The sequence below is a fragment of the Bison bison genome, unplaced genomic scaffold, assembly GCF_000754665.1.
Source record: "Bison bison bison isolate TAMUID 2011002044 unplaced genomic scaffold, Bison_UMD1.0 scf7180017864371, whole genome shotgun sequence".
Taxonomy (NCBI): Eukaryota; Metazoa; Chordata; class Mammalia; order Artiodactyla; family Bovidae; genus Bison; species Bison bison.
In genome coordinates, this window is record NW_011494943.1 from 15,690,622 (window position 1) to 15,698,772 (window position 8,151).

General features: G+C 38.2%; 1 protein-coding gene across 1 annotated transcript in view; it reads right to left on the minus strand.

Moving 5' to 3' along the window:
* Nucleotides 1-8,069, minus strand: part of TANC2 (tetratricopeptide repeat, ankyrin repeat and coiled-coil containing 2) — a 368,982-nt gene extending 360,913 nt beyond the window's left edge. Inside the window, exon 1 of the mRNA XM_010856460.1 lies at nt 7,955-8,069. The gene's annotated coding sequence lies outside the window, so the exon portion shown is untranslated. The remainder of the gene's footprint in view (nt 1-7,954) is intronic.
* Between the last annotated feature and the right edge of the window lie 82 nt (nt 8,070-8,151).

Below are 8,151 nucleotides of genomic sequence, written 5' to 3' on the forward strand. Positions count from 1 at the left end.
CCATGGGGTCACAAAGAGTTGGACACAACTGAGCAACTTTCACTTTTTCACTTTCATACATGCTTAATGGCTTCTAAGCAAAGAGAAAGATGATAAAAAAAAAATACTCGAAGTGTTAGTTAATGCTGGTTACCACAAGGGTAAAAGTGGAGGAGAGGAAAATATTTTTTTCTTTCTTCATCCCTGGTTTGTTTTTTCCGTGGTTGCAAACAGAGGAATACTTTTGGAATTGTTTTTTAAAAGTAGAAGGTGGGGGAAGGAGATACCAGTTACCTACTGTAATTAATGACAAATTAACATTTGTTGACAACTAATAAATGGCTTCCCTCATAGCTCAGTTGGTAAAGAATCCACCTGCAATGCAGGAGACCCCAGTTCGATTCCTGAGTCAGGAAGATCCGCTGGAGAAGGGATAGGCTACCCATTTCAGTATTCTTGGGCTTCCCTTGTGGCTCAACTGGTAAAGATTCCACTCAAAATGTGGGAGACCTGGATTGGATCCCTGGGTTGTGAAGATCCCCTTGAGAAGGGAAAGGCTACCCACTCCAGTATTCTGGCCTGGAGAATTCCATGGACTAAGTCCATGGGGTCACAAAGAGTCGAACACGACTAAGCAACTTTCACTTACTCACTCACTCACTCAATAAATGGCTACCCAATACATCCAAAGGCAAAACAGAATTATATTATCTAAAACAAGAAGAGGGTTCATTATGAAGTTCATTTACTTAAAAACACAAAACGATCCAATCTGGAACCAAAGTTGCATATAAGTGGACTTTCTAAAGGCAAGATGTCTTCATGATAAACTAGTTTTTAGTTTACTAGCACAAACTTATTAGGTTGTGTATAATATGACAACCAAGGATAAACCTAAGATAAAAAGTGAGTCACGTTAAGGAAAAATAGTCAATGAATTACTGTTTGCATGATATGTACACAGATGAGCAGAAATGGGCAAAACATTATAGAAATCATCAAAGCTTGGGGAAAAAAATGAGATTTTGAAAACTAGCTTGTTATACTACAAAAGGAGGGGCAAACTCTTTCTGGTATATTATTTTACACTGTAGATAAGTCCTTTTTATTAAGTAGATCACAAAGACAATCAACCACCTTGACTTACTATCATTTATAAATTTTTTAAAGAGAAAAATTACAAAAAGCTAACAACATGGCGCATGGTGGCAGGCAAGTGGGGGATACAGTTATCACACAGAGGAAGTTTCGGTTATTCACAAAAAAAGAGAAATGCTTGTAAAAGTAGAAAATGTTCACATGATCAAATTGAAAAAAAAAAAATTGCCAAAGGGCTCAATGTCCCAAGAAGTGTTGTGGTTTGCTATTTTCAGAGGAAATTAAAAATTAATTTTTCACAAGTATGTAGTACTTAAAGGGAAACAGTACAAACAGAAATGCATACTAGGAGTCTGCCTAAGAGTTTTTATTTTTAAGTTTACAGTTATTCAAGAACTTTTTCTTTCAGCTCTTATCAAATCTTTCATAAATGAAAATTTCAAGACACTAAATTAATGAGTAGCCAAATTACCATAGGTTTTTATTTTTAATACCTTACTAGGCTGAAAAGAAGAGCAAGACAAAACAACACGGAAAAGCTAGACTGACAATACTAGTAAAATATCATGGGGAGGAATCATGTGAAGAGCATCAAAACACCAGAAATCCAGGACACTCTCCAAAACTAAATAAAAATGAATATTTGTTAAGAATTAGATATTGTCCTAAGGATTTTTCACTGACATTATTTTATTCATCATCAAAACCCTGCAAGAGAGGTTTTAACGCCTCATACAGCTAGTAAGTGACAGAGCGATAATCTGAACCTGTTTTCAGGATTCAAAAACTCACAAGTTCATGTTCTCTCTACTATGCAAGGGGTCTCATGATCGTTAAGATTTCAAAAGTTTCTTACAACCAAACAACAGTATTGTCATCCTACAATATAACAACGTCCGAAGAGCAACTTCCAAAGGAAGTCTCTCTTCCTCTTTAAATCCCTAAAAAGGAAGAGCTGAGATTCTCTGACGCTGAAGCCGGATTTGAATGTGTAGTAGTAAGTCTTCATCCCACATGCCTACTAAAGCTAATTACCTTCATTCACCCTAATTCACAGTCTTCAGGAGCTCTACAGGATTTCATGGAATTCAAACCGAAATAGAATTCTAGCTTGGGTACAAATACCCATCAAGCTTCCTTAACTTTGCCTTATCAAACTTCAGCAATTACAGCTAGAAATTGTGAGACCCCCCAAAACACAAGGTTAGGAACAAAAGGCTAAGAAGAGACTTCCTTCAATTAGCAGGGGGAATTTAGTGAGATCTGAGGTGGAGTCTCCTGCCTAAATGATTAAATCACAGTATCTACATACCCACTCCCATTTCCAAATTTAATAACTAATCCATTCATAAGGCTAGATCCTAAGGAAAGGAAAAAGGGTTTCCATGGCGATAAAAAAAACTGGTGCCATTTTTCATGTTGTCCCTCTATGATCAGATATGTCATCTAATATAATCTTATAATGCAAGCATGGTTTTACACACAAGGAAATAAGCATGATTACCTGGAAAAACAATGGTTTTTTCATATAACAATGACTTTGTTATATGTATACAAAATATATATATATGAGAGACTGAGACCAGAGCAAACAAGGAAGAATGTTCTCTTACAGGCTGTGCTCCAAACCTTTCCACTTGAGATACCTCTTCTGAAGAAAAAAAAGGTAGAATCAAATAATTCATTTTGTCAAAAACTTCTTCAGAGTTAGACATAATACGGGTGTCATAACGAGGCATAAGACGAGTCTTTCAGAAAAAAGGCAAGGCAATTAAATTTTTTAAGAAACATACCAACAAGATTATTCACTATAATGCAACTACTCAGTTTAAATAACTGACATCAGAATCTCTCAAGTTCTGATCAAAAGAAAGGCATTTGAGAGGTGGGATATATCACGCATTCAATAAAGGCAGAAATTAGTATCATGGGGAAGGAAAGGATAAAGAAGGTGAGCAATTACTAACATCGAATTAACTCTTTGCCTCTTAAACTTAGTCATGTTTACCCTTCACTATTCAAGAACAAACAGAAGCTGAACATAAGATACTGTGGTAATGTGTGGCCCATAGGAAAGCAACTTACCTAATGCTTGTAATATCCACAAACACAGCTTTCAATGACTTATAAAGATTTTGTAAAGAAAATAAACTGACCTAAAAAAAGAAATGTGCTTCCAGAAAAAAAAATTATGCAATTACATTTACTTAAAGCTTTCTAGAATATGAAAGATCCCCACCAGAAACTTTTTTCTCTGATTACATCCTCAAACTGCTTTAGCCTTCTAAAACCCAGGCCCAAATATCACATTCTCCATCTAATATTATCTTAAATCTGAAATATTTAAGGTACAAATATCCTCTAAAAGGAAGAAAAAGGACCATGGGGTGGGGAAACACAGCGTTAAATCTTTAAGCTCTTCCTGTAACCTACTTCTCTCCATCAATTTTTAGAGACTCATCAAGGTCATGATGTAGTCTCAATCACCACACACACAGCTCCTTGACTCATTTTTTCAGTCATAAACAATCTTCATCTAATACAAACTACTGCAAAAGATACTATTCAAATAAACCCAGTGGTGTTTTCATGGTATTATAACAAAGACAAAACCATTTATTTACACAGTGTCTTCTTTCCAAATGACAACAGTATTCCATAACCATAGGCTCTGAGCAGATACAATGTTGAGAAAAAAAATTCCAAACAAACTAGTTTTCAAACTATTTTATAATATTTGACACCTTGATCAGACTAGTACTAGAAAAGTAAACAACCATCTGAAATTGTTTGTTCTAGTTCCTTGAAATAAAATCTGGCTACCATCAGTACAAATACGACAGAAAACACTGGTGATCCTGTATAAGCACGTTTGCGTGCTCAGTCGCTTAGTCATGTAGACTCTTTTAGACTCTTGGCAATTCCATGGACTGGAATTGCAGCCCATGGAACTGGGCCCGCCAGGCTACCCTTACCATGGGATTTTCCAGGCAAAAATACTGGAGTGGGTTGCCAACTCCTCCTCCAGGGTATCTTCCCAACCCAGGGATTGAACCTGCATCTCCTGCATTGGCAGGTGGATTCTTTACCACTGAGCCACCTGGGAAGCCCTTGTATAAGTACAATCCAACATAATTCAATGAGTGTGCCCAATCAGTATATCTCAGAGATTCAATTTTAATTCTAAGAGGAAGAAATATGACAAGGAGAGAATTTTGATGCATTCTTTTAATCATACTTGTTCTTCCTTAAATCTAATTAGTATCAACTACCTTAAAACTCCCCTTTTGGAAACACTGGTTTAGTACACTCTTTTCCAGGCTTACTTCCTTCTCCATTCAAAACAATGCATACAGAGTCATTCAGAAAATACTAAAAGAACAAAGGCCTTAAGGAAGTTGGGGGTTGGGGGCAGCTAGAGAGCTTGCACAGGACAGTCAAGAATCAATGACAGAAGAGGGAAATAATCTACTAATGTTTAATCATCTTAGTAAAACTTTATGATAAAGATGCAAACACAAAATCAGGTTTTTCAAGTATGCTAAAATGAGCCAACGACCAATACAAATATAGAGCAGGACTTGACTCTAAGACAATTTATTAAATACACTAAAGTATATACACATACATGAATTAGTCTCAGTCATAATCAGATTATATTGAATTGTCTTATCAAACAATGTATATAAAAATGAAGGAAGTGTTTGACTACATGACATGTGATTCACGGAATGGGAGAAAGTTTGACTAAGAGAAGAAAATAACTGTTAAGTATAGGAGGTGATATTCATATCTTAAACCGTGTGGAAGGTATATACGTGTTGGCTGCATGATTATTATTTTATACTTTATAAATTTTATAATTTTATAAATATTATTTCATATGTAGCAATATCTATAAAACAGTAAGTGTAAGAAAAACCTGAGCAAATATTTGTTGAAGAAAAAGGTAAAAAGTACATATGCATCTGACCCATTTTTGTTAATTCTTTTTTAAATAGGATCATAAAAATGTAAGCAGATAGGAAAAATCGATAATTTCTCTATAGAAAATTATTTCAATTGCTCTACACAGAGATCGCTAGACTATTTCTTTAAAAGCACCAGTAAACCTTTCCTGAATACTATGTGCACACACACACACACACACACACACACACCAAACTACTTGAAAGTAAAACTTTCAACCTCCAAAGTTCCCCCCAAAACCAAAACCTCCATCATAAATACGTCCTTAACCACATAAAAAGTATTGATACTCCTCTACTCATAATCCCAGAAATAAAACTACAAAAATAAATTCCTAAAGAGAAATATTCATACTTTAAATAACCAAGTATTTTTGTACAGTTATAAGTAACATTAAGTATTTTTCAGTATATTTGTAACTGAATAAGTTACAGTTATTATAAGTATTTTTTGGTGTATCTGTAGGTTTAACATTGATGTGTCTTACTACCTACCTGGGCTTATCCACATCTATATATTTGCTTTTGTATGATGGGCACCTGCATTTTAGTGATGTGTGTCAACACCAATTTGATTGAGAGGGCAATATACTACACTTATGAAGAGCACAGGGTGTGCAGCCAGAGTTCCTGAATTGAAACTCAGCGCTTCCACTTGCTAGCTAAATAAACCTGGGCAAGATATTTAACATCTCAGTGTTTCAGTTTCTCATTTGTAAAATGGAAATAACAGTACATACCTCGTAGGGTGCTGGAACCGATTAAAACCTGCATAACAGAGTAGGTGCTATTTAAGAGTATGACATTACTCTCAAACATATTGAAAAACATTCTTAGCAATTTGAATTACTGACAGTAATTGATACTATTAAAAACAGATATTAAATCTGAAGCCTGACTGACAGTAAGTTTAAAGCCCTGACTCTGAATAGGTGATTATAAATCTCCATAACCACTCTATCAAGAACAATCTGAGGAGAGCGGTTTCCCAAAGTACAACTCTCAATTTCTTCCCTTACACAAGGGGGCAGTGATAACAAGAAAAGAATGGGGCTCTGTAACACCTCTTCCTACAGACAGTAGGGGGTGGCAGTACATATGGCTTACAGTCAGAACAAAACAGGAAGATCCAACAGAATCGCTCTTTATTCTCCTCAGGCCCTCTCCTCATGCTTTAGCCCCCACTCACCCCCAAAGTGAGGGACACATCAACAGAAATGACTAAAACCCAAAATTAATCATGGAGCAAAATCAGGTTTGTCTTTGAAGCAAACAATCCCTCAATGGCTGAATCTGGATTCAGGAGGAAGCCAATCAGTATGAATTTTCAGATTATGTGGCGAATGTTCTTCTAAGAACAACATTCAGGCAAATAACTCCATTTCTCTACAAGAACTGCAACAGAAGGCACTAAAATCTCATCAATAATTAACTATACCCTAATGAACACATGCAGCCATTTCTGCTTGTTTCATAGTATACAGACACTCACTGAATGTATATAAGTTACATTAAATAGCTCATGGAGCTGTCTTTTGTTACTTCTGAAATTCCAGCTATGTTCTGACAATCCTCTCAAAACACAGATGTTCTTCTTAAATGGAAGTCACAGTGTTTTGCGGCATGTGTAATTATATTTATATATATATATACACACACACACACACGCGTGTATGTATGGAGGGGGGATGACAATATTTAATATTTCTGTGCTCACATTCCTAAGATGATCTACCTGGGAAAGGCTGAAAGAAGCGCTCCCTTGACAGTATCCATGTTGTTGCTTTTTATGCCACCTTTACTGTATTCAATTTCTTTTCCCTATTTTGCTACCCCAACAATCAAGAATATTTCACTACTGTCATTCACCGCAATTAACCATTGCAACAGCTTTTGGCTCCAACCCTCAAAATGCCTGAAAATTTATCCCTTTTGTTCACCATATTGTTTTGTTTTCCTCATTCCAGAAATTTTCACTTGTATAAAAATGAAGAAAGGGGCACCTATGAAAAAATGTCCCTTTGCCTAATGATCTTGAACTCAGAATTATGGTCAAGATGTGGGGTGGGTTTTTGTGTGTGTCTTTTGTATTTTTTTCTTTTTTTCTTTTCCTGGAGGGGAGGAGAGAAGACAGTGAAAGACACCCAAATCTTCCTAATATTAATTATCATTGTTTATGTTTGATGAAAACCATTTTAAACATCCTACACCTAGAATAGAACACAGGCTGCAATTGTATCAGTGTTCTACACGCTGACGGCAAACCGGAATTATCTTAGCCCTATTTTTTCTTTCCCATCTCACAACCAGACACAATTTGCTTGTTTCTTTCACGTGGGCACTCACTCTGTCTCAAAAAATAGCATATCATAGCTCCTCTCGATTTCCTGTGATAAAATATCTAGCCATGAGCCTTATTAATCTCTTCTTAGACTACGCCTCCTTTCCCAGAGGAATTAACGATATCACTAAAGAACACTTCTGCTGTGAATTTCAACGCCATACAGGCCAACCCACCCTGTACCTTACCTGGCACATTTCACAACTACTTTTATGCTGCATTCTGGAGGCACATTTTGCAACTCGTTCTGCACCACCTTCCCTGCCACGTTTAGCAATCTGCCTGGCATCTCCTCCTGGGGTCCCCGTCATCCGGAGATTCTCTCGGTACCAAATTCCATGACACCTTCGGTGACACCGAAGTGACCGATCCCGGACTCATCCGAAGCCACCCCGAGGGCCACACTGGGAACCAACCTTCCCCACGCCCTCCACACCGGAGGCACTCCGCTGCCCATTTCGCTGCCTCCCCGCTCGCCTCCGCCCCTCTCCCTGGAGCCCGGGCGTCGGAGGCGAACGCCCCTGTCACTGAAGCGACCTTCCTTTCCCGGGCTCCCGCGGTCTCTCACCTGCCGCTCTGAGGGGCGCTCGCTGCACCCCCGGGTCAAGCCCCAGTCCCGGGGGTCTCCGGTGAGGACCGCGCCGCCCGCCGGCGCCGCCCGCGATCCCAGAGCACCTCGCTGCGCTCCGACGCCCGCGGTGGGTTTGCGTCCAGGAAAGGCGCGCGGGGCCTCCCGGCGGCGAGCGCAGCCCGCGGCGGTCCCCC